The sequence below is a fragment of the Mauremys mutica genome, chromosome 22 (genome assembly GCF_020497125.1).
Source record: "Mauremys mutica isolate MM-2020 ecotype Southern chromosome 22, ASM2049712v1, whole genome shotgun sequence".
NCBI classification, from domain to species: domain Eukaryota; kingdom Metazoa; phylum Chordata; order Testudines; family Geoemydidae; genus Mauremys; species Mauremys mutica.
Window position 1 is genome coordinate 11411214 of NC_059093.1, and position 25307 is coordinate 11436520.

Sequence of the window (25307 nt, forward strand, 5' to 3'; positions counted from 1 at the left end):
CTGTACTCCCGTAGTGTAGACACAGCGGACAGCGACAGAAGGAGTTTTTCTGCCCATGTAAGAACAGCACCTCCCCAGACAGCGTTGTGTAGCTGCATCTAAACTGGGGGGTTTGCCGGCATAATTATGCCATTGTGAGTTTTACGTGTAGAGCAAACCATAGTGACCACAGATTCTGTTCTGTAAATGTTTCCAGTCCATTTCCCTCTTAATGGTGTTGAAGGGCTGCCTGCTCTGTTCAGAGATTTACTGCATCCCAGGGGAGGCTTAGCACTGATACAGTTCATCCCACTGATTCCAGATTCCCTGAAGACTCTAAACAGGTATGGAGTTAGTTGGTAAGACTGTTAATCACCCTGTATGCATGTCCCTCCTCCCTTCCCTGGCTCCCTTGTTTGCTTTTCTTATTAGTGCCACCAGTTAGTTTTATGACCTAGCGATCAATTCTCTATCAGACGTTCTTGAATGGCCTCTGATGTGTTTCCAATAAATGATATATCTAGGAAATATATATACGTATGTTGAAGTTCAGGACAACTCTACCTGCATTCCTCCCCTGTGGTCCACCCCGGGCATTCACTCTAGACTCCTGGCTCCCAGCCCTCACCTCTTCGGTAAAGACCTGGGTTTTTCCAGGCTGTACTGTTCCCTGCTTACACTGTAATATTCCAGTAACCAAGACCAGCGTCTGCACTTGGCTTTCTCTCCAGAGGTTATGAACAGCGTAACGGCCATCAGTTACAAGTCACCACACAGCTTTTTCCAAACAAGCACAGTTATTCTTAGGATGAAAGTATTACAGAGGAAAACATATTAACAACAACAACAGAACCTACATATATGCTAAAAAGCTTTCCAGCAATCACCCTCTCCCCGCCTCAATTCCAATGCTGGGCTCTGGTAGGTGTCAAAATCCGTAACTGGGTTTCCCCCATGCTTCCAAATTCATAACTGTCTCAGATTCAGAACCAGAACACACTGAATAGTTGAGACTTTCCTTTATACAGCTTGGGCCTTAGATCTTGGCCTCATGTAACAGGGGATCAGCAGACAATGGTCCAGTCCTCAGGGCATAGTTTCAAAAGGGTGGGTTTTGCATAACTGGAGCTGGGCATTTTGCATTCACCTCCCCCTAGATATTCCCCAGGAAAATCGTTTCACGCTTTACTCCGAAAGTTCATTCTTGTTTGGCCCATAGTCCTCTGAACCCCCAAGTCTCACATCAATCACATCTCCCCCCTCAAGAGGTTCCATACAGACCCAGCCCACAATAATACAGAAACTGTTCATTGAAGATAATGGACCCGAAGAGATTTAAACTTAGTTCAGTGAGGTCCCCCAAGGACATGGCAGGAAATTGCCGGGACTGTCACAAAGTATATATGTGTCAGATCCCCCACTCACCTTTGCTAGAGCCCCTTCTCTTTGCACATACTTTTGTTATGTCCAATAAAGCACAGTGGGGTCACGGCATCTGGAAGAGTCATGCTTTAGCAATAAGAGAATATTGATTCTCCTGCAGTGGAGGACCTGGCAGAGAGGAAACCTGTGTAATATATTTAGTTGCGAAGGAGCTGATGGGCCACCTCCATACTGCTTTGGCTGTTAAGGTGATGGAGGATGCCAGTGAGAACTGTGAGATTAAGCCAGCTCAGGGAAAAAACAACTAGAGGCTGGTTCTAATTTGGTTCTGAAGGTTTCCATTTCTCTTTCTTGACACTCTGATGGCACCTGCATGATAGCCATCTTCTCAGCTGACACGCTGGGGACTGAACCAGGGGCCTCCAGAGTTAAAAGCCTGAGCTACTGCAGGACTGTAATTACCTCATACCCTGTGTGGATCAGGCACAGAGAGGGACCTACAACACATGTTCTCCAGTAGGTTGCACTGGCACATCCAGGCCTGGTAATGAGAGGAAACAGAATCTAGGGTAACTTTGTGAGCATGGTACTTGTACTGCTGTATGACCTTTGCAAGAGGTGAGGAGTGTAGCCTCGTCTCGCCCGTGTGTGGGTGCGCTGGGTCGGGCGTATGGAAGGAAAGGAGGCTAGCAGTAATACCAGAGGTGGTGCAAATAGTGTGCGTGAGGCAGAGGCTGTTAGGAGAGTGCTCTGTGTCTGTCTCTATGCACGTAGCGAATAGAAAATGTGGCAATAGGTGGTGCTCAGGAATACACAGCATTGCCACTGGGTTTGGTAGGACCAATAAAAGCCTCTTCTTGTGGCCTTCCACATGGCTTCCTTTGTGCAGCTTTTAACACAGACCGAATTGTGCTCTCATGTTCTAGTGGAACTGCTCAGGCTTGAAATAAGAAACCAGAATCTGAGAGCTGAATTTGGCACTATGGGTATGTCTACACTACGACATTTAGTCGATTTTATAGAAGTTGATTTTTAGAAATCAATTTTCTACAATCGATTGCGTATGTCCACACTAAGCGCATTAAGTCGGCGGAGTGCGTCCTCACTACCGTGGCTAGCATCAACTTATGGAGTGGTGCACTGTGGGTAGAGGTGCACTGTTGAGGCAAATCGCCTGGCATCCGATTTTGAGCAGCCAGACACCAGGGCGGTTAGAAGAGCACAGCAAGGCGCGCTGCACATCAGAGAGGCTTTGAAAACCAGTTTCATGACTGGCCCGGCTTCAGTGTGACAGCTGTGCGTGTTTCTCCTTGATGCAAACCCGCCCCCTTTGTTGATTTTAATTCCCTGTAAGCCAACCACCCTTTCCCCCTTCGAAATAAAGTAACTATTGGTTTGAAACCATGCATTTTTTCTTTATTAATTAAAAAAAAAAGAGATAATGGACAAGGTAGCCCAGGTGGGGTGAGGGAGGAGGAAAGGACAGGGCCACATTATTTATTGTAGCCACACTAAAAATCAAACTGTTTGAATGACAGCCTTCTGTTGCTTGGGCCATCTTCTGGAGTGGAGTGGCTGCGTGCCCGGAGCCTCCCCCTGCCCCGCATTCTTGGGCATCTGGGTGAGGAGGCTATGGAACATGGGGAGGAGGGCATGCAGTTATACAGTGGATGTAGCGGGGGTCTGCCCTCTTGTTGGCTTTCCTGCAGCTCCAACAGATGCTTCATCGTGTCCGTTTGCTCCCCCATTAGCCTCAGCATCGCATCCTGCCTCCGCTCTTCGCACTCACTGTATGCTTTCCTGGCCTCTGCCACTGAATGCCTCTACGCATTAAGCTGTGCCCTATCAGTGCGGGAGGACTGCATGAGCTCAGAAAACATGTCATCACGGGTGCGTTTTTTTGGCCTTCTAATCTGCGATAACCTCAGGGACAGAGATGATAGGGGGAGCGTAGAAACATTCTACGATTCTGGGGGGACTGCATGGTCACCTGTGCTGCTGAGTCTGGCACGCTGACCAAACAGGAAATGAAATTCAAAAGTTCCCGGGGCTTTTCCTGTTTACCTGGCTAGTGTGTCAGAGTTCAAAGTGCTGTCCAGAGTGGTCACAATGGAGCATTCTGGGATAGCTCCCGGAGGCCAATACCATCAATTTGCGTCCAGCAAGGTCGATTTTAGCGCTACTCCCCTCGCCAGGGAGGACTACAGAAGTCGATTTTAAGAGCCCTTTAGGTCGACGGAATGGGGTTGGTTGTGTGGATGCAGTCATTTTTAAATCGACCTAACCCATACAAAGGGGTACTTTGCAGATGAGGCTTAGTGTGTGAGATAAGGAGGGAGGATCTGCAGTGCGAGTGTGGAAGTGTACAAGTGTGTCTCTTAGGGGAGGTGGGCAGAAAGGGTCCGTAGGCTATGGGGCAGGGTTTGCTCTCTCGAAGTAAGGTCTGTACTTCTGCACGAATGAACCGACAGTGTCTTGCGTGGCAGGAGGAGGAGATGGGGTTCCCAAGGAGGCTGTTTGATCAGCACTAGCCGTGTGTAAAGCTGTAAACATTCCAGAGACAGCCAACACCTGTTGTGAGCTGTGCAGGTTTGAGAAGAGCAATTGCTCTGAAGTCAGAAATGAAATTAACGTCAAGGGAAATAACCAGAGGCTGATGTTAATAATTAAGCTTTCTAATGAGAGCATTAATTTTTCTCCGATAGATTGATTCAGCGTTTCCTTTCCTGATATTGTTGCACAAACTAAACGAAACTCACCATCAGTCTTGGTCATTCAGGACAAAGTGCACTATATAAAATCACTCCATGGCTTTCTCCCTGTTGGTTGAGTAAATGCATAATTGGTGGGGAGAACTGTATACTCTTGGGTAAGTCATGACTTTATCTGGGCCTCGGTTTCCCCATCTGTAAAATGGACATTCTGTAAATAATATTTACTAGTGTTGGTCAAATGTTATTCAACCCCAACATTTCCCTGGTGAAAGACAGAGTTTCATTGAAATTTAAATGTCACACAGGAGAAAGGGCCCATTTCATTGGCATTTTTTGCAGGGAAAATTCAAAACTGAATATTTTGTGAGTTGCCACTCTGAAATATTGGAAATATTGGTACTTAGAAACAAAATGGTTTGATTTAAAATGTAAATATTTCAGAGCTTCCTTGGAATTTTTTGTTCCACCAAAATTTCCAATGTTTCAATTTTTCATCCTAAAACAGGATGAAAATGAACATTGAAGTATTGTGATTTTATCAGGATGGAAATTCTGCTTCCGAAGAGCTCTGATGCTGACCTTCAGTTGTACAGTGCTTTGAGATCTATGGAGGAAAAATTCTGGAAAAATGCAAAATATTGCTGCTGCTTATTTTACTTATATCGATAAATATAGTTCATTCCCTAGGAGGAATTCAGACTCTGTTTTAGCTAACGGGACTTGAGGAAGTCAACTAGTTATGGAGGCTGAATTCTTGAGCTGCTTGAAATTTTCCAACAGATTGAAAATTCATAGACATTTAATGTTTTTCTTGGGGAAAAAAATCACTTCCCCCCCCCCTCTTCTTGAACCTTCTAGTGAAAGGTTCTAGTGGAGAAACTGTGTGTGTGTGTGGCCGGGGAGGGCGGGGGGGAGAAGTGGTCTCATCTGCTCTTAATCTACTAGTTACTCTTGAGGGTATTTTGTGCCAAAAATAAATTAAAAATCCTGCGCACAATATTTTAAAATTCTACAAGTTTTATTTGTCAATAAATAAATGCAGCGGCTGCAGCATGGCCGTGGGGAAGCAAAGAATGGCTGTGTATGTGCAACCCTACTATCCCAGAGGTCTCATTCCTAGAGGCATGAATCCCCATTCCCTGGTGTGTCTCCCAGCTGAGATCTCTGTGCACATGGTTTGTAACCCTGTCCTCTTCATATGGCTTTGTTTTGAGTGGGGATAGGCCAAAACCCAGGCCCTGGAGCTGAACTGCCTAGAACATCTTTGGATTGCTTGAGATCCACACCCAGATCTGGTGGCTTGAACCCATCATTACTTATAAGTCTGTCTCTTGTAGAAATCTATGGTTTTGTGACTCTTGCTGCGTTACACTCGCTCGCCCCACCCCCCCTTGCTAGAGTCCATTTGTACACATTGAAATGGCCTGTCTTGTTCTTGGATCCCAGTCTACTCCCTTCAGAGGCACCCGCAGAATTACATTGAAGAGGTTGAGGGTTCCTCGACATTTAGCGACACGCTGTAGTGGATGCTTGTTAATATTCAGAGGCTGGACATTTTAGATGCTTCCTCCCTCTCATGAACCTTTTTTGAGTTGTGCCCATAAACACAGCTTAACCACGTCTGTGGCTGAGTCGACAAGTTCGGGTGACTTTCCTGTGAGACCCAGTCGGGATGTGAATGCAGGACCCTGTGTGTGCTGTTGTCTGTAATAAATCCACATCCTTATGGCATATTAAATATATCATAACATTCCTGTATGGTGTGTTGTCAGGAGTCTACCCTCACTTGAAACTGGGCGGTTTCAAAGTGAGGACCCGCATGTCTTCCCCCCACCCCAAAATCCTAGGGTAGGTCTCCTTCAGGCTGCCACCACTCGGTCGATTACGTGGGCCGAGACACCCCTATATTCCCCCTCCCACTCCCCTTTCCAGAGACGTTCCCTGGGGAAATACAGATCCACTCATCGGAGGGAAACCTCCCCCCCCCCCCTCTCTCTCTCCTAGCCACTGGAAAGAGATACCTGATTCAACTGTTTGAATCAAACCCAGGAGGAACTATCTCCCCCCTCCCTTCTCTGCCCGGAGATAAGCCTGTCTCACCACCGAGAGAGTGTCTTCGCCCCTCCCCCTATCCACAGTAGAAGGGATTTAATCAAGTCTTTATAGAAAGAATTTATTAAAAGGAAAACAAGAAAATACAGAATCTCTATGAGCCCAAGCTGGACACTCATAGGGTATAACCTTGCTAAGTTTTGGAGAGAATCCTCTCTCTTTCTCAGTACACAAAACAGCAGAATAAGAATAATCAATAACAAACACACAGAATTGCAAGCATAGGATTATTAGGTGAGGACACAACGTATCTTTCTAATACTCACTATCTTGACTAGAAGAAATTAGTTCAGAAAGGTGGAAACTTGTAGACTTGATTAAAACATCTGGACCCTTGTAACTCCAGACGGCTAAAGACAAAGACCCCCCCAAACAGAGGGAAAAGTTCCCTCCTAGGAGTTTCAAATTCTCTTCCCTGATTGGTCCTCAGGTCAGATGCCCACCAGGTACTATGCTTTAACCCTTTACTAACTATTCATGACACGCCCCCCAAATCGTCACAGTGGGATCCACTGGCGGCGATTTCCTCCTAGAACTGTAAAACAACCAGAGTAATAAAACACATGCACTATTACATCGACTACTAAGCATGAAAACATATTAAGAACAGTTTTTAGCCACTTGATTCTGGGAAACTTTCACGAGAGAGTGCATCAGCAACTTTGTTGGAAGCTCCTGAAATGTGTTGAATGTCAAAGTCAAAGTCTTGGAGAGCTAAGCTCCAGCGGAGAAGTTTCTTGTTGTTTCCCTTGTTGGTGTGAAGCCACTTTAGCGCAGCATGGTCAGTTTGTAGCTGGAAGTGCCGGCCCCAAACGTATGGGCGTAGCTTTTCCAAGGCATACACAATGGCGTAACATTCTTTTTCACTGATGGACCAGTGGCTTTCCCTCTCAGACAGTTTCTTGCTGAGAAATACGACAGGATGGAAGTTGTGATCTGGTCCTTCCTGCATTAGGACCGCTCCTACCCCACGTTCAGATGCATCGGTGGTAACTAGGAAGGGTTTGTCAAAGTCTGGGGCCCTTAATACAGGGTCCGACATGAGCATCGCCTTAAGCTGGGTAAAGGCTTTCTGACACTCATCAGTCCACTTAACTGCATTTGGCTGGGTTTTCCTGGTCAGATCAGTTAGTGGGGCAGCGATTTGGCTGTAGTGTGGTACAAATCGCCTGTAATATCCGGCCAAACCTAAGAAGGATTGGACCTGTTTCTTTGACCTTGGGACAGGCCACTGTTGGATAGCCTCCACCTTGGCCTGTAGGGGGTTGATGGTTCCTTGACCCACCTGGTGTCCTAGGTAAGTCACTCTGTTTTGGCCTATTTGACACTTTTTGGCCTTAACAGTTAGTCCTGCCTGCCTGATGCGCTCTAAAACCATTTTCAAATGTTCTAGGTGTTCGGTCCATGAATCAGAAAAAATGGCCACATCATCGAGGTATGCAACTGCACAGTCTTCCAATCCTGCTAGTAGACCATCCACCAGCCTTTGGAAGGTGGCAGGTGCATTCCGCAGTCCGAATGGAAGCACAGTAAACTCATACACCCCTGCATGGGTGATGAAGGCAGATTTTTCCCTGGCGGGTTCATCTAGTGGTACCTGCCAGTATCCCTTGGTTAAATCAATGGTAGAGATGAACTGGGCACGTCCCAACTTTTCTAATAGCTCATCAGTGCGTGGCATTGGATAGTTGTCTGGACGAGTTACAGCATTGAGCTTACGGTAGTCCACACAAAAGCGTATTTCCCCATCTGGTTTGGGAACCAGAACCACTGGAGATGCCCATGCACTGGTAGAAGGGCGGATGATACCCATCTCCAACATGTTGTCAATCTCCTGTTTAATAGCAACTTTGGCATGAGGTGACACCCGGTAGGGTGGTGTTCTAATCAGGTGAGCATTACCTGTGTCAATGGAGTGACAGGTTTGCTCAGTCCGTCCTGGTTTGGCTGAGAACAAGGGGTCGAAGTCAGTGCACAGTCCCTTGATCTGTTGCCGCTGTAGACGTTGTAGGGTTGTGGAGAGGGTCACCTCTTCCACACCACCATTTCTTTTACCTTCGTAGTAGACACCTTCAGGCCACTCGGTGTCATCTCCTTCCTGAACTGTAAAGTGACAGACCTGTAATTCTCTGGGATAAAGGGCTTTAGAGAGTTAACATGAAACACTTTAGGCTTTAAAGAGGAATCAGGGAATGCTATGAGGTAGTTAACAGCTCCCAGGCGCTCCTGAACCACGTATGGTCCTTCCCAGGACGCTTCCATCTTATGGGCTTGTTGCGCCTTCAAGACCATGACCTGGTCTCCTACCTTGAAGGACCGCTCCTTGGCATGTCGATCATACCAGACCTTTTGCTCCGCTTGAGCATCCTTTAAGCTCTCTCGAGCAAGGGCCCAAGAGTCTCGGAGGGTGTTTTGAAGGTTGCTTACAAAGTCCAGAATGTTAGTCCCTGGAGGAGGTGTAAACCCCTCCCATTGCTGCTTTACCAGCTGTAATGGCCCCTTAACCTCATGGCCATACACCAGCTCGAATGGTGAGAATCCTAAACTGGGATGTGGAACAGCCCTGTAGGCAAACAGCAACTGTTGTAACACTAGATCCCAATTATTGGAGTGTTCATTGACGAATTTGCGGATCATGGCCCCCAAAGTTCCATTGAACCTTTCCACTAGGCCATTAGTTTGGTGATGGTACGGGGTGGCAACCAAGTGATGCACCCCATGAGTTTCCCACAGGTCTTTCATGGTCCCTGATAGGAAGTTTGTTCCCGAATCTGTAAGAATTTCAGAGGGCCAACCCACCCTGGTAAAAATGTCAGTTAAGGCCTGGCACACAGTGTTAGCCCTGGTGTTGCCTAGAGCTACTGCTTCCGGCCATCTGGTAGCAAAGTCCACAAAAGTCAGTATGTACTGCTTTCCTCTGGGGGTCTTCTTTGGGAAAGGACCCATAATATCCACAGCTACTCGCTGAAATGGGACCTCCATTATGGGAAGTGGTTGGAGAGGGGCCTTGATCTGGTCTTGGGGTTTTCCTACCGTTTGGCATACCTTACAAGACCGGACGTAAGTGGTTACCGCCTTGCCCATCCCCTCCCAGTCAAAGGACCTTCCCAACCTGTCTTTGCTTCGTTTCACCCCAGAATGGCCACTAGGGTGATCATGGGCTAAGCTTAAGAGCTTTTCCCGGTACTTGGTCGGAACGAGCAACCGTTTTTGAGGATGCCAGCCCTCCTGGTGTCCACCAGAAAGAAATTCCTTGTATAACAGTCCGTTCTCCACAACGAACCGGGATCGGGTAGTAGAGCTGAGAGGCGGTGGGTTGCTGTGTGCCGCCGCCCATGCTTTCTTGAGGCTGTCATCAGCTTCCTGCTCTTTCTGGAACTGTTCCCTTGAGGCGGGAGACACCAGTTCCTCTGGAAGCGATGTAGGTGATGAGGTTGTTTCCGTTGACTGTGGACCGCTCCCCGCTGGTGCACAAAGTGTCATTTCAGGCTCCGGCTGAGCCTCTTGGGTAGGGTTGTTTGCTGCTTCTGCCAGTTCAGGCCCGTTGGCGCCCTCTGGCGGTGGAGTTGCAAGCGCTGGCGCCGGTGCTGGCGCTGGTTGCTCTTCCAGTTCCGGTTCTGGGACTGGATGTACTATGGCTGCTGTAGGTGTTGGCCTGGGATCCGGTTCCACCACCTCTGTCTGGGTCTCTGGTAACACAGACGGGGTCTCGGTGGATGGCTCAGGAACAGGGATGGGTCCGGCAGCTCGTCTGGCTTGGCTGCGTGTAACCACTCCCTCTGTTTTTTGCCGTTCAATGTGTCGGGCCAAGTCGTTCCCCAGTAGCATGGGAATCGGATGGTTGTCATAGACAGCAAAAGTCCACTTCCCTGACCAGCCCTTGTACTGGACAGGTAAACGTACAGTAGGTAATGTTACAGGTTTTGACATGAAGGGTCGAATTGTCACTTTGGTTTTCTGGTTGATGAATTTGGGGTCCACGAAGGTTCGGTGGATAGCTGACACATGTGCTGCAGTGTCTCTCCATGCGATGATCTCCTTTTCGTCCACTCTCAAAGTTTCCCTATGTTCTAAGGGTATTTGAGATACATCTATGTCCGGCTTTCCTTGGTGTGAAGGTGCAAGGAGTTGCACTCGGTTTAGGTTCTTTGGGCATTTGGCTTTGATATGCCCCAATTCATTGCATTGAAAACATCGCCCAGTTGATGGGTCACCGGTTTGTGTTGGTCTACTGGAGACTGGTGAGGTAGAAGAAGAGGTAGAGTGTGACTGTCCGTGGGTTGTAGGTGTGGGTTTGATTGGTCCGCGACGGTAGGGTTTAGTGTCGGTGTGTACCCTGTTGGATTCGCTCCCCTTGGCAGTAGCTTTCGTGTTGTCTACTGATGCCATCCATCTGGCTCCAATCTCTCCTGCCTCAGTGAGAGTTTTTGGTTTACCATCTTGGATGTAGCGTCTAATGTTCTCCGGAACACCATCCAAGAACTGCTCCATCATCATCAGGAGGGTTAGCTCGTCCATGGTTTGAACATTGGCTCCTGCTAACCAGGAAGAAAAATGCTTTTCAATGTAGGAGGCGTGTTTTGGAAATGACTCCTCTGGTGTCCATTTCTGGTTTCTGAAACGCTGACGGGCGTGATCAGGGGTGATGCCCATTCTGAGTTTGGCCTTGGTTAGAAATAGTTGAAAGTCGTTCATTTGGCCCTTAGGCATTTCAGCTGCCACCAGGGCTAATTGTCCGCAGAGCTGTGGCCTCAGCTCTACCATGTATTCTGCTTCAGGAAGACGGTATCCCAGACAGGCCCTTTCAAAGTTTTCTAAGAAGGCCTCAACATCTTCACCTGCCCTGTAGGCGGGAAATTTTCTCCGAGAAGGTTGATCATTAGGTTGAAGAGGGGTTGGATTGGGTGGAGTTTGCTGTTTAGTTTTTTCTAATTCCAGAGCCTGTCTCTGGATTTCCAGTTCTTTGTCTTTCAACTCCAGTTGTCTTTTGTGCTCAGCCTCTTTGGCTTGTATTTTCTCCATTTCTCTCTTGTGCTCAGCCTCTTTGGCTTGTATTATCTCCATTTCTCTCTTGTGATCAGCCTCTTTGGCTTTTTCTTTCATTTCAATCTCCTTGAGTTTTAATTGTAATTCCATGTCTTGTAATTGCAGTTCTTTGTGTCTTGTTTCCAGTTTAGATGCGGCCTTGGCACTCATTGTGTCTGTGTCCTGGCGCTGGCCACACCCCTCTGCAGTCCGTGAACTGTTTGTGGTGTTTGACAGTCCCTAACCCTGGCTATGATAACTTGAGTACAGAAAGATAAAGCAATCCTCTGTATAGCAAACTGTGGTTTGTGTAATGTGACTGTTTTGTACTGAGAAAGAGGGAAAGAGTAAAAAAAAATTCCTCTGTCTCCCTCTGCTCTGAGTTGCTGTACTCAGCAGCCCAGCTGAAAGGCTGCTGCTAACAATACCCCTGAGAAAAATCTGGTCTATTCCTTAGGGATTTGTGTTCTCCTGTCTTCTGATCCTTTCAAAAGACACAGGGAGAAAAAAAAACCTGGCTGGAGGGTTTCTCTCTCCCCCACCAAACCTGTTTTTCCTGTTGGATGGGAATGTACTTTGTTGAGCACTTCCCCCCACCTCAGGAATCCTGAGTGATATCTCGTCTCACAATGGACGAAAACACCGCTCCACAGGGGGCTTTGTAACAGAAAGCCCTGGAAGAAACTGAAAATCTTCTAACCCTGAAACTGCTTCAGAGTGCCTCTGGTAGAAAAGCCTTGCCTCTCTCTCTGGGTCCAAAACACCACTGCCACCATGTCAGGAGTCTACCCTCACTTGAAACTGGGCGGTTTCAAAGTGAGGACCCGCATGTCTTCCCCCCACCCCAAAATCCTAGGGTAGGTCTCCTTCAGGCTGCCACCACTCGGTCGATTACGTGGGCCGAGACACCCCTATATTCCCCCTCCCACTCCCCTTTCCAGAGACGTTCCCTGGGGAAATACAGATCCACTCATCGGAGGGAAACCTCCCCCCCCCCCCTCTCTCTCTCCTAGCCACTGGAAAGAGATACCTGATTCAACTGTTTGAATCAAACCCAGGAGGAACTATCTCCCCCCTCCCTTCTCTGCCCGGAGATAAGCCTGTCTCACCACCGAGAGAGTGTCTTCGCCCCTCCCCCTATCCACAGTAGAAGGGATTTAATCAAGTCTTTATAGAAAGAATTTATTAAAAGGAAAACAAGAAAATACAGAATCTCTATGAGCCCAAGCTGGACACTCATAGGGTATAACCTTGCTAAGTTTTGGAGAGAATCCTCTCTCTTTCTCAGTACACAAAACAGCAGAATAAGAATAATCAATAACAAACACACAGAATTGCAAGCATAGGATTATTAGGTGAGGACACAACGTATCTTTCTAATACTCACTATCTTGACTAGAAGAAATTAGTTCAGAAAGGTGGAAACTTGTAGACTTGATTAAAACATCTGGACCCTTGTAACTCCAGACGGCTAAAGACAAAGACCCCCCCAAACAGAGGGAAAAGTTCCCTCCTAGGAGTTTCAAATTCTCTTCCCTGATTGGTCCTCAGGTCAGATGCCCACCAGGTACTATGCTTTAACCCTTTACTAACTATTCATGACATGTGTGCACCGAGGTTAAAACGTCTATGCAGATAAAACATAGCAGGCAGGACTCTAAATAGGTCTAGTCACGGTCACTTTCAATAGAGAGTGTGACCAAACATATGCCTCTCTCAATACTGTCTACACTAAGGTTCACACTAGGTCCAATCTGCAAGCTACACAAGCACTTGTTATTGAATTGGGAAAGGGCTAAAAGGATTCTGCTGACTCTTTGTGGGCAGGTGGCTCATTACCCCACTCGGAAATGATGGAGGTGGAAATGGTTAGCTGGGAAGAGAAGACCTAGGGTGTGGGCAGAGCAGAGGTGAAAGAGGAACTTGAGGACGAGCCAGGGCTGAAGAGAGAGTATGAGCTGAACTTTGTTCATTGTTAATTATTAATCGAGCCAGACCCCAGTCTGGGGTGACTTTTTGACTCTGAACAGTGAGTGGAGTTTGATTTAGAGCAAGCTGTGAGAAGCACCTGTTTTCAACCACTCACGAGGGAGGAAAGGAACCTGCAAAGTGGCTATCAGGGATGCCTGGCATAGTTCCTGTACTGGCAGCGAACGGAGGAGCTTTCAATAAAGGTTCCCCAAATATGCAATTAATTGTGGCTTAATAAACTTTTATTGTATAATAAACAAACTGATTCATGAAAACATATTTATCAAGGATTTACAGCTAGGTAATGAATTTGTAGCTCAGTTTGCTTCTGTTAGACTTATTTGCATAGCAGTTAAACCTCAATCAATAATATGCTTTTAATAATCACTATGTTTAAGTGGTATTTCAACAATGCACTGTAATTAGGCCAGGAAGTCTGCAGTAATTCTTTAGATTTAATATACTTTGGAGTTCGTATTCGCGTCTCAATCCCTATGCATGCGCCCCATTAATGTTAATTAAGTACATCCCAATCAAGTTGAGAATAAACTCACTTCTGTATATTATGTCAACAACTATCAAATGGTTATCGGGAGAGAAGTGGCTCAGGGTTCCAGTAACGGATATTGACGGCCTGTCTTCTACTGTTTCAGATAGTCTCGGGTCACAAGTAACAAAGAGGCATGGCCGTCTCAGGGATGTGTGAACAGCATCAGTGGGTCTCGGTCCAGATCCTAGTGGATAGACATCCATGTCACAGAAACCATAGACTATTGCCACTGCTTGCTGTTCCCTACTGGCATTCTTTGCAAAAAGACCACACATTGAGTATGCCTTGGAGATGACGTTCCTGTTTTGTACCTCAAAAGGGCTGCCGCCAGCTCAGGGCTAAGGAGAGTTTGCTCCGCCCCTGGGTGGCGTGTGGAAAACTTCCCTCGCCAAGTCTGTCTGTTAGTTTTACAGGTTTTGAAACTCCACCTAAAGGTATTAAGTCACCGGCAGCTGTGGCTCATGACAGTTCTAAGCTCTCTGGACCCAGGACTGTAATTTCCTAGGCGTTTGTACTGCACTTAGCACAGCGGGGCCCAGAACTTGTTCAGTCCTCTGGGCGCTGCCACAAAATAAGTGGTGGCGGTGTACTGTGCTAGATGAACAGGCTCATGTAAAATAAATTTGTTAGTCTTTAAGGTGCCACAAGTACTCCTGTTTTTTTTGCGGATACAGACTAACACGGCTGCTACTCTGAAAGGCTCATGTAAGATTCAGCACTGCCCTCTGCTGGACGGAATCAGAACTGCTCAACACTGTGTCATAAGCCCTATTTTGCTGGCGCCTCAGGCTGATTCTTCTTTGGCTCAAGTGGTAGGACCCTGAGTTTTTGGAGCAGGGGAATCCCAGTTCTGTTCCCACTGCCTGTGAAGTCCCAAGTGACTGTGACATGCAGCAGGGTGGCTGCCATGAAGTCCTAGCTGCTCACAGGTGTGTTAGGATATGAAATATCCTGGGTAGGCAGACACCATGAGAGGATGGACCAGCATCACTTACAGATCTGCCTAGGGTAGATGAACTATTAGGACTTAAAACAAAACAAAAAACCCCTTAGAGCTTGGGCTTCTCAGAGCTCTACAATGGAGGCTTGCAGCTGTACCGCCTTGGGCTGTCATTTGGCCTTCCTGAGCTAAGCAGCTTTGGATGAGAGAGTACTGAAGAAATCCCAGGGTGCCGTGGGTTGTGATTAGGGTGACCAGACAGGAAGTGTTAAAAAATCAGGATGGGGTAGGGGGTGGGGGGGTAATAGGAGCCCATATAGAAAAAAGCCCCAAATATCAGGACCGTCCCTATAAAATCAGGCTATCTGGTCACCCTAGTTGTGATGGCATGCTGGGCTTTCACTCTGCCCTTCAGAGTCAATGCTGGACCAACGCCCCGGCTCAGGTTTGGGAGAGAAAGAAATGAGTGGGCTGGGCTGCTGGAGGTGTGCAGCCCAGGCACAGGGTGAGACCTAGGACAGAGGTCCTGGCTATGCAGCTGCCATGGTAGGTTTGTGGAGGCAGCTGTTATGTCCTGGCTGTTTCTATATGGGGTAATTCTACCTCCCTAAATTCCCCTGTAGCTGTTGTCAGAGCTGCCCGGTGCTCTGTTAAAGAGCTGCATGTGTCCCCCCAGAGGTGGCTGCATTTCTGAGTGTGATCCCTGTCTATGCAATAGTTTGTAAAGCACTTTAGGATCCTTCTAGATGAAAGAGCCTGCAAATCTCTGTCTCTCTCTTTCTCGTCCAGTCTGGCTGGCTAATCTCCCTCTGTCTAGGCAATTGTGCCTCTCTCATCCCTCTGTTACCTGAGCCCCTATGACATTGCTCCTGAGATATATATTTTATTCTAGAAAATATCTCCCGCATTCCTTCCCCACAAAATATCCCCCTCCACTCCCCCACTCCCAACTTATTAGTACAATGCCTAAGGCAGCAGTGACATCGCTGGCCGTTCTCTTTGTGGCGGGGGCTGGATGTGGAAGAGTAGCTGTGCTGATGAATATTTACCAAGGCGAAAGAGAGGATTTGGTGCTGAGTAGATTTTTATTATTATTATTAATTCTGTAAGTCTCCTGTCATGGCCTGGAAATGCCATTGCCTGAAAAACTCAGAGAGAAGTCAGGAGAAGCGTGGATCCCTCCCTCCACAGTGATAGGAAGGAAACAATTGTGTGGGATTTAAAGTTAATTTGGGAAGCCTGTTGGAAACTTTCAGGAGGAAGGCCTGGGGGTGGATAAGGGAAGGGTAGGCGGTGAAGAAGGTTACCAGAGAGGGAAGGAGGATGTGGCATATTACAGTAATCGTACAGCTTAATTGCCTTTGAAACCAGTGATCAGTCATTTCCCGGCCTGACAGAGACATGCTGCCCATTCCGTCTTGATCTTCAAAGCACATTTCAGTGGGAGTTCTTCACTCTTACCCTGAGTGACATGAACTGAACTAGTGATGAGCAGGAAGGGATTCAAACCAGCACTCCGGATCTGAACAGTCTAAAAACTCTGTACAAGCTCATATCTGTAGCTCATCCTGTTTGTAGTGATGGGCGAATCTCAGGAATCTCAGGTGTTCACTTCAAAAACTTCGCCGAACCCTGTGGATCTGCAGCCTTGGCCTGGAAGGCCTACAGGACAGTTTTATTTCTGGATTCCAAATACCTCCTGCTCCCAGTGAATCTGTAGATCTTAGCAGAATGTCTTTGCTTGTGCTATTTTAGCCCTTCTGGGACGAGTGCTGATAGAGAGGCAGGCAGGCAACACAATTAAAAGTAATGGGGCAGGGAGAGAGGGAAGGGAAGAAAGACTGTTCAAACTTTTTCAGACTTTGGGAAAATCATTTCAAGCCTGGGGCAAATGTTTGGATCAACCCTTATTTGATCTGAACGTTCTTGGCCTGCCTTCAACTGAACAAGGAGAAGATCTGGTAGTTTGGATCACTGGCAGTGAGATCAAACCAGAATCTTGGATCCAAAACCTCCATGCCCTGGCAGGCCTCTAAGATCTGAGACCCACCCTGGCTTGTACCCATCTCTGCTTTTAACACTGCCATTTTAATACTCTGTGTTACTTTATCAGGAGGGGAATAAGCCAATTGCATAAACCCTCATGACTATGATACTTACTTATTTCACAGGGGGATTATAAGGCTTAGTTTATTAGGCAAAGTTCTGATACCCTGGCTCCTGGTAGGTAGCACCTCACCCCACAAGCAAGCCCAGTAAAGTCAGTGGGACTGTGTGAGTGGTGAGTCAATGTGTATCATCAGAATATACCTGCATAGTGCCATAGGATCTTCAGATGTGCAGTGTAATCATGTTGTATTGCATTTCTTTGCCATAACCTTTTTGACTAAGCTGTTTGTACAGCCAAATAGTCATGTACAATGCACACTGATTCCTCACTAAGGGACTGAGCTAAAGCTCCTTGAAGTCAATGGAAAGATTCCCATTGATGCTGATTGGCTCATAATGCTAATTGCAATCACTGCCTCATGTTGTTGGACAAGTTTGTTCAGACTGGAAACCCAGCAATGAGGCACAAAGCCCCCCTGCAAATATAAACCTGAGTTGGTGCATAAGGCAGGTTGTGACTGGCAGGAGTCCAGATCTGCAAACTCAGAGAAAGACACGGCAAAGAGGGAAATCTGCTGCCTTGGCCGTGCATGGAGATCAGCGGACATTTTCCTGACCAGGTTGCTTTACATAAAAGGGGAGACTCTGGCCTGGGGTTTGACGAGGGAGGAAAACAGCAGCAGCTACAACAACAAAGCCAGAAAACCGGCTGTAAAAATCACCTGGTGGTATTCTGTGTCTGTTTCCTCCCAACGACTTTCAGAGCCACTCTCCTCCATTTACTACTCAAAAACAATCTTGCCGCCTGTCACGATTATGTCTTAGGCTCTGGAAACCCAGCAAGATCTCTGTCAACCTCTGACCTGCACTAAAGATTCCACAGTCAGGGCAGCTGAGTTGATGATGCATGAGCCATATTAGAATCCAGTTCACTGCCTCATGCATTTGTTCTGCAGTTTACAGGCCCTCAAACTTACTTTGTCATTATAGCATGTAGCTCTGTAGGGCTCAGACATGCAGGGCTCTGATGTGTTGAGCAAAAAGGGCTGTTCTTATGCAGTGGCTTTTCTCACCCGTAGTGGCAATTTCATGCATTTCCCCCTCATTCTCCTAGTCCCCAGGTAATTAAATGAACAGGTCAGCTATGAAAAAAGAGTGGTCATGCTCTGCATTGTAATGGAACCCTCTGAAATTAATCTGGGGGAAGGAGCTCACTGGTGCGGCATGAGTGTTGATAAGCCGGTCTCAGAGATCACCCCAGACAGGTAGGGCTGATCTATGAAATGACAGCTTTGCCGACCCATTGCAACCTCTTTCTCCCACGTTGCTGCACCCAATAAGGAGGCTTCGTTGCCTGAGCAGCACTCCAGAAGGGATTTCTGATCGGCTGCAGGCAGGTGTAGACAGGGAGCTGTGAAAGGCTTTGCCCTGAGATACATTAGAATTCCTTCAGCATTGCAGCTGCGATGGGCACTTGGTCATCAGTTGCATTAAACATCGGGTCAGTCCTTTCTCTGTCTTCCTTCTTTGTCTGCAATTCTGCATCTAATGGCAGTGATTAGTCAGTGTCCAAGCAGGGATGAGTAGGCTCCTGGCTCAGCCCTGCTCTCTGACTGATCCACTCCACAAGGGGGCTGGAAAGGTCATTAGCAGAGGGCCGGTTATCGATCGGGAGAGCTGAGAAAAGGGGGTTCAGAGGTTTATCTCAGCACCTAGCCTTAGTGATGATGCCGGAGAAAGGAGAAAAATAGGTTTGCAGCAGGCTCGGAGAATCCAGAGGCACCAACGTGCCATGGATACCAAGGACAAATGCTTATTGATTCGGGAGTTTTTTCCTGAAGCAAGTACCAATTATGGCTTTGAATGGCAGGGCCAAAATGTCGGAAATACACAGGCCTGGGTTTTTCAGCCCCCCTGAGGGTTTTGCATAAAGATGCCACTGCAAACTCACCATGTCCCTATAACAAAAATGGGTCATGGGTGCCCATTAGGTAGCCAAGAACTGGAAGGTTTTGTTTACATAGCAATACATGGAAGAGAGCTAATGGCCTGACTGGTTATGTGGGCGCTTGATGCCCCAAGGGAAATCTATGGAGACTGGGACAGCTAAGGAGAGGCAGTGTTGTCTAGTGGATAGATTCTGTTCCCAACTCTGCCACTGACCTGCTGTGTGACCTTGGGCAAGTCACTTCACCTCTCTCTGCCTCAGTACCCCACCCACCGTTTCTCTCTTATCTAATTAGGCTGCAAGCTCCTCAGGGCAGGGACGGTCTTTCACTATGTGTATGTACAACACCTAGCATGGCGCAGATTTGATGTCGGCTGGGGCGAGTAGGTGCTACTGCAGTATAAATAATAATGAATAAAGGAGGGGTGTCTGGAAGATTCAGGCGCTGCTGGCCCTCTGTGAACGGATGACCTCTTTTCATGCTGGTAGCAAGGAGTCCTCGGTTTTACCCACTGTCTCCCTGCATGCCTTTGAAGCCTCACTGAAGCTTTCTTCACTTCATCTACAACACTGCTACCATATCACACCTCCCTGCTTGCTGGGGGATGTAGGAAGCACACCGCAAATTACTTAAGGCAAGTCCACACTACAAAATTAAGTCGATGTAGCTTACATCAGCGGACAGCCACCGCAATAATTGAATCGGTTTTAGACGTCCACGCTACACGCCTTGTGTTGGCAAGGAGTGCTGGCACTGATTTAACTGCCAGGATGGGGCACAGTGGGACGGTTTCTGAAAGGCAGCACCAGTCGATGCCAGCAACGCTGTGTCTACACTGACGCGGCGTCAACCTAACTGCATCGACCTAAGTGCTACGCTGCTCGCGGAAATTGAGTTAAGTTGGTGCCGTGGGCGAGTTACATCGAGGGGAGCAACATTTTAGTGTAGACGCTGACAGGGTTACGTCGACATAAGCTGCCTTGCATCAACCTAGCTCTGTAGTGTAGACAGAGCTTAGTCATCTCATTTTTAGCTGTTACACAACTCTTTCTTTCCCCCCTTCTACTCCCCTTTGCTTTCACTAGTTGAGGTTTCGGGGAGGCAGGGGATGAGAACACTGGAGGGCTATTCCAGATGGACCTTGGTTCAGAGGGGGAGAACGGCATGGAAATGAAGAAGAACAAAAGTTTGAGTCAATCTTTGTTATCGACCTCCCCCCGCCCAAAGATTTGGTTCAAACTGATGGGCAAAGTTTGAGCTTGTTGGTTTGATCCCAACCTGTACCCCGTCCCCTGTTCGTGTGTGTAGGAGAGAAGAAGGAGGTGAGCAGAGAGGTGGGAGAAAGGGCATGAAGGGGTAGGGAGGGTGAGACTTTCCCTAAGGAAACAATGAGCTGGAGACCCAAGAGGTTCCCCACAAGAGCGGCTGTGGCATGCAGGGTCCTGTAGGAAAAACAAATAGCCCATGTCTGGAGAAATAAAAACCAAATCCAACCCAGAATGCACTGCAGGCAAAGAAGCCTGGTGCGTTGGGTCATTCCTTGGCTGGAGCGGGGGGAGGAAAACGATCCGGAGCTGGGTCAATTACTTGATCAGCTCTTCCTTGGTGTTGGCTTTAATTAAGTTGTGCAGCAGATAAATTAGAGCTGTTACAAAGCTTATCAGGCCAGGAGGGAGCCTGAGATGGGCGCTAACGAGGAGGGGAGAGCAGCAGTGGCCAAGGAGAGGCGGATGGAGGAGAGGGCTGGACCTGAGGAGCCCAGTCTGGTTAGAGGAGGGGACAGATGCGTTCGCAAGGTGGGGTTGTGCGATGGGCCGCCAGGCTGCAGAGTCGCGAGGCCCCCGCTCCCGTCAATCACACATCACGGCCTGTTAAATGCAGTCTGACTGGGTGCTCCATCACGGCCGCGCCAGCGCGGTGTCGGGAAGAGGGATGAGATTATTGGCTGTGTCACCGGGGCTGATAAATCACAGCCTCTGAAACTCAGCTCCTCAGTGGGCTGCCTGGGGGATGCGTGATCAAAGCTCAGCACAGAGGGCACCATCAGCTTGCTCCTCTCACTGCCTTCCAGCCCAGGACCATCCTGTTGCATCCTTGCCTGCCGTCCGTCTGCCCGTTCCTCTCTCTGCGTCTGTCTGTCTGTCTGAGCCACTTTATCTAACCTGCTGTGCTGCTGTCTCGCCAGTCACTGTGTAATGCCTGAGCTGGGCAGACTGTTTCTGTAGAGTGGAAGGATCAAATTCTACGGGTCCAGTGGTCTGTGGGTTGGCATCTGTGCTCCCGGCTGTATGCCTCCCTTCTTCCACAGTGGTCTCCCTCTAGTCTCAGTTGGCGGGGAACGGGGGTTACACAGAGCTCAAAGGCAGGATGTGGCCTCTGAGTAGGCACCAAGGACAAGGTTTTCAAACGCAGTTGCCTCAAGACAGGCCGCTGATTCCAGTGAGACACCTAAATAAAAGTGGCCTGGTTTCCAGGGGTACTCAGAAGTGCAAACACTAATGCAGTGTTTCTCAAACTGGGGTTGCCACTTGTGTAGGGAAAGCCCCTGGCGGGCCGGGCCGGTTTGTTTACCTGTCCCGTCCACAGGTCCGGCCAATCGCGGTTCCCACTGGCCACGGTTCGCTGCTCCAGGCCAATCGGAGCTGCTGGAAGCAGCAGCCAGTAAGTCCCTCGGCCCGCTTCACCAGGGGCGACCTCAGTTTGAGAAACACTGCACTAATGAACTCTCTTTAGTCCCCCCTCCATCGCAGATAGCTCAGTAATGCCTTTACTTTATAGATGGGGAAACTGAGGCATGGATATTATTATGAATTTGTGTTTACATTGGCCCTGACTCTCTAGGAGCCCTGTGGTGCTAGGTGCTGCACATAGTCATGCTAAGAGTCAGCCCTGCTCTAAAGACCTTCCTTCACAGACAGCGAGGAAAGAGAAGCTAATGCACAGAGAGGGGAAGTGACTTGACCAAGGTCATGCAGTAAGCTAGTGGTGGAGCTGTGAGACCCACACCAGTGCTCTGTCCATTGGCCCACACAGTCTCTTGTGTAAACCTGTGCAAAAAATTGGACCCCAGATCTCTTGATCTGGTTCTGAAAAAGCTTTCCTTCCACCCTGAAAATGATAGAGCGACCCCCTCCACCTCACCTGGTGATTATCCCCTCCTGTGAGGCTGGTGTGACCTTCAGCGCCAGATGGATAATACCTTGGGCGTGAAGGAAGCAAGCACCAGAAGAACTGTTTTCAATAAGCCTTCTCCCTCCTGATTTATACAAGGGAGAAAGCAATGCTGATGCACATTACCACTCATAGATTATCTTCATTCCGGCTGCAGTCAGCCAGAGAGGAGAGGTAAACGGAAGCTATCCGGTACCCTATCTGTCACCTTCTCTCCAGCAGCTGCTGCCGCAGAGCAGCCTCTTCCAAGGGAGACTTTGCCACTCCATCAAACACCGCAAAAAAGTCATATTCTGAAAACAAGTTCATGTATCTCTCAAGTGCTCATCCTGGCTAGTTGCCTCCTGAAGCCTCCTGGCAGTGCTGGGAGGAGAAGGACTGAGCCTGGATCGGACTGTCTGTCCTCCTTGCACAAGGCCAGGGCATTAGGGACAGGATGCAGCTGGAGATGAGAAAATAATGATGGTTGTGATGAGAGGTTCTGATTACAGCTGAGGTCTGAGCGCCAGGACTCCTGGGTTCTATTCCCAGCTCTGGGAGGGAAATGTGATATAACAGTCAAAGCACAGGACTGGGATCCAGGTCTTCTGGGACCAATTTTAATTTCTGCCATTGACGTCCTCTTCAACTTTTCCAAGCCTCAGGTTCCTGAACTGGGATTAATAAAAAGTGAGGCTTAATCTATTTGTTTGCAAAGTGCTTTGAAATCCTCTGATAGAAGAGCAAAGTATTTTCAGGATTCAAGGCACAAAAATGGACAGTGACTCGGAAGCCTACAGGATATTTGGAGTCTCAGTAGGACTAGATATGTCACTGCAGCAATTCTTGCTCATGTGCCAGGGTTCACCTGATGGCTTGAGCTTGGGGTTCAGAATTGCTTTTTGTCCAGGGAACCATGACGGAACCCTTGGAGGATTTTGTCTCTCTTTGGAGCATCAAGGGGCTTGTCATACACATACAGCTAAGGGTAGGATAAAATCCCTCCTTACCTGTAAAGAGTTAAGAAGCTCAGCTAACCTGGTCGGCACCTGACCAGAAAGACCAATGGGGAAAGAAGATACTTTCAAATCTGGGGTGGGGGAAGGCTTTGTTTTGTGCTGTGTGGGTGTTCTCTCCGGAGACAAAGGGAGAGACGAAGCAAATAATCCATCTCCCACTGAAATGATACATCTAATATTACATAAATAGTAATTAATAGCAAGGAAATGTGTTAGAGTATCTTTTGTTTTCCTTGTGAATTTTCCCTGTGCTAAGAGGAAGGTTTATTCCTGTGTTTTTGTTTGTTTGTTTTTTTGTAACTTTTAAGTTTTGCCTAGAGAGGAAATCCTCTGTGTTTTGAATCTTTTGTTACCCTATAAAGTTAATATCCATCCTGATTTTACAAAGGTATTCTTTTATCTTTAAATAAATTCTTCTTTTGAGAACCTGATTGATTTTTTCATTGTTCTTGAGATCCAAGAGTTTGGGTCTGTGTTCACCTGTACCAATTGGTGAGGATGTTATTCTCAAGCCTTCCCCAGGAAAGGGGGTGTAGGGCTTGGGGGAATATTTGGGGGGAATAGGACTCCAAGTGGTCCTTTCCCTGATTCTTTGTCTAAATCATTTGGTGGTAGCAGCACACTGTTCAAGAACAAGGTGGAACTTGTGCCTTGAAAAAGTTTTTAACCTGAGCTGGTAAAAATAAGCTTAGGGGGTCTTTCATGCAGGTCCCCACATCTGTTCCCCAGAGTTCAGAATGGGGAAGGAACCCTGACAGGGCTCGAGTCTGTTCCCACTGGAGCCATATGGAAAATTCCCATTGATTTCACTGGGGCAGCACAAAATCCTTGCGTGTCAGGATCAGGTGGGAACACAACAGGACTGGGGGATAGTTTTTCTTCTTCCAAATGTCATCTTGAAGAAATCCACATCTCTCCAACCTTTGCCGCCTGCTAAACCCCACTGCCTTAGAGAGCACGGGGCATGAATTATGAGCCCCTTCTCCTCCCTGTGGGGGTGGGATGAAGCTCATAAGTAGAGAACTATGGCTCTGCTACTGCATATGGGGGCGTGCAGGATAAGATACGAGCAGAAATGGCATGGGGCGCCAAGGCAGAGAAAAATTAAAACCAACCTTCAAATAATTCAAGAAAACCACTCTCCCTGTGGGTACTCCCCTTTGGAAGTGATAATGCCGACCGGGTCTGTATTTAATTTTAATTTCCTGAGTTTTTTAAGCGCTGCTTTAGATCTCCATATATTTTTATCAGCTGTATTTCAAATGTACCTAATAGCCCAGGCATAATAAGTTTACTTAGTGTGTGACCAAAGCAATGTGTGTGCAGAGAGTACAAAGTGCAACTCTGCAGGATCTCAATGCTTTAGCTTTCCAATTTCCTCGTTAGGACGTGGGATCCAAATGAAGCTGGGCTTTGGGAAAGTTCCAACTTGAAAGTTCAAAATCTCCCTGTAGCCTGGTGCCACAAGCAAGCAAAATATAAATACCTGGAGAGCAGCAATCCACTGAGGAGCTGGGGTAGGGTATCTTACTCCAAACTGAAGCCATTCCCATTGCTATGAAACAGTCACCTGTTATGAACTATTGCATTGGACTGCACAATAATTGGTATCCTGTCCCTCAGCAGCGAGGGCTTGGTTTCAAAAGGAAGCTTTGGTCAAATTGTTAGGGGGATGCGTGCCAAGTTAACAACGAATGCAAAGCTTAAAGTTCCAGATCGTGAGTTGGGTGTGGGGGAGGGGGAGAGAAGGGGGAACAGGTTGGACAAAACAATTCCTTTCACTAGTTTGTCAGAAAAACGAGCATGACTTAGCGTCCGAAAAGCATGCAAAAATTGACTTTTCCCTGTATTTTTCAATGTGAGCATTAATCGTTTTGCTGAACACGTCACAAGACGTGACGTTTGTGGACACACAGCGAACAATCTAAAATGGCAAAGATTCCCAATGCAAATTGCAGCAATGTGCCAGTTCTGAATGGCTGTGCAGCGCTTGTCAACTCTCCCAGCTGATAAAAAATACAGCATGGCGCAGACTGCGTCATCAGGACCGTGCAGTGCCCGAGTTATTCCAATAGGAGAGACGTCCTTGTGGTTATTTTAGCTTTGTGGCGGAAAGATGCAACACTCAAGTCTGACGTGTTTGGCAACTTGCAAGTGAAAATTCACAGAACAAAGTGTGTCGGTTTCACACAGGCCTCGCGGTAAATATGCTTAGGCTGCCGTGCACAAGTAATTTACACTTTATCAGGACAATTCTTGGCGTCAAACTAACAACAACAGTTTGTAAATTGAATTTTAAATCTACCTCAGAGATCGACATGAGAGTTTGAGTAGCTAGAGAAAGCCCACAGCCTTCAGGTGCAGTTCATCACTAGCTATGTAGTCCCAGGAGTATACATAGAGGGC

At 47.6% G+C, this 25307-nt stretch overlaps 1 protein-coding gene across 6 annotated transcripts in view; it reads left to right on the forward strand.

Annotated features, from left to right (window-relative positions):
- OPCML (opioid binding protein/cell adhesion molecule like) overlaps positions 1–25307 on the forward strand; it is an 823390-nt gene that overhangs the window by 405114 nt on the left and 392969 nt on the right. The window lies entirely within an intron of this gene.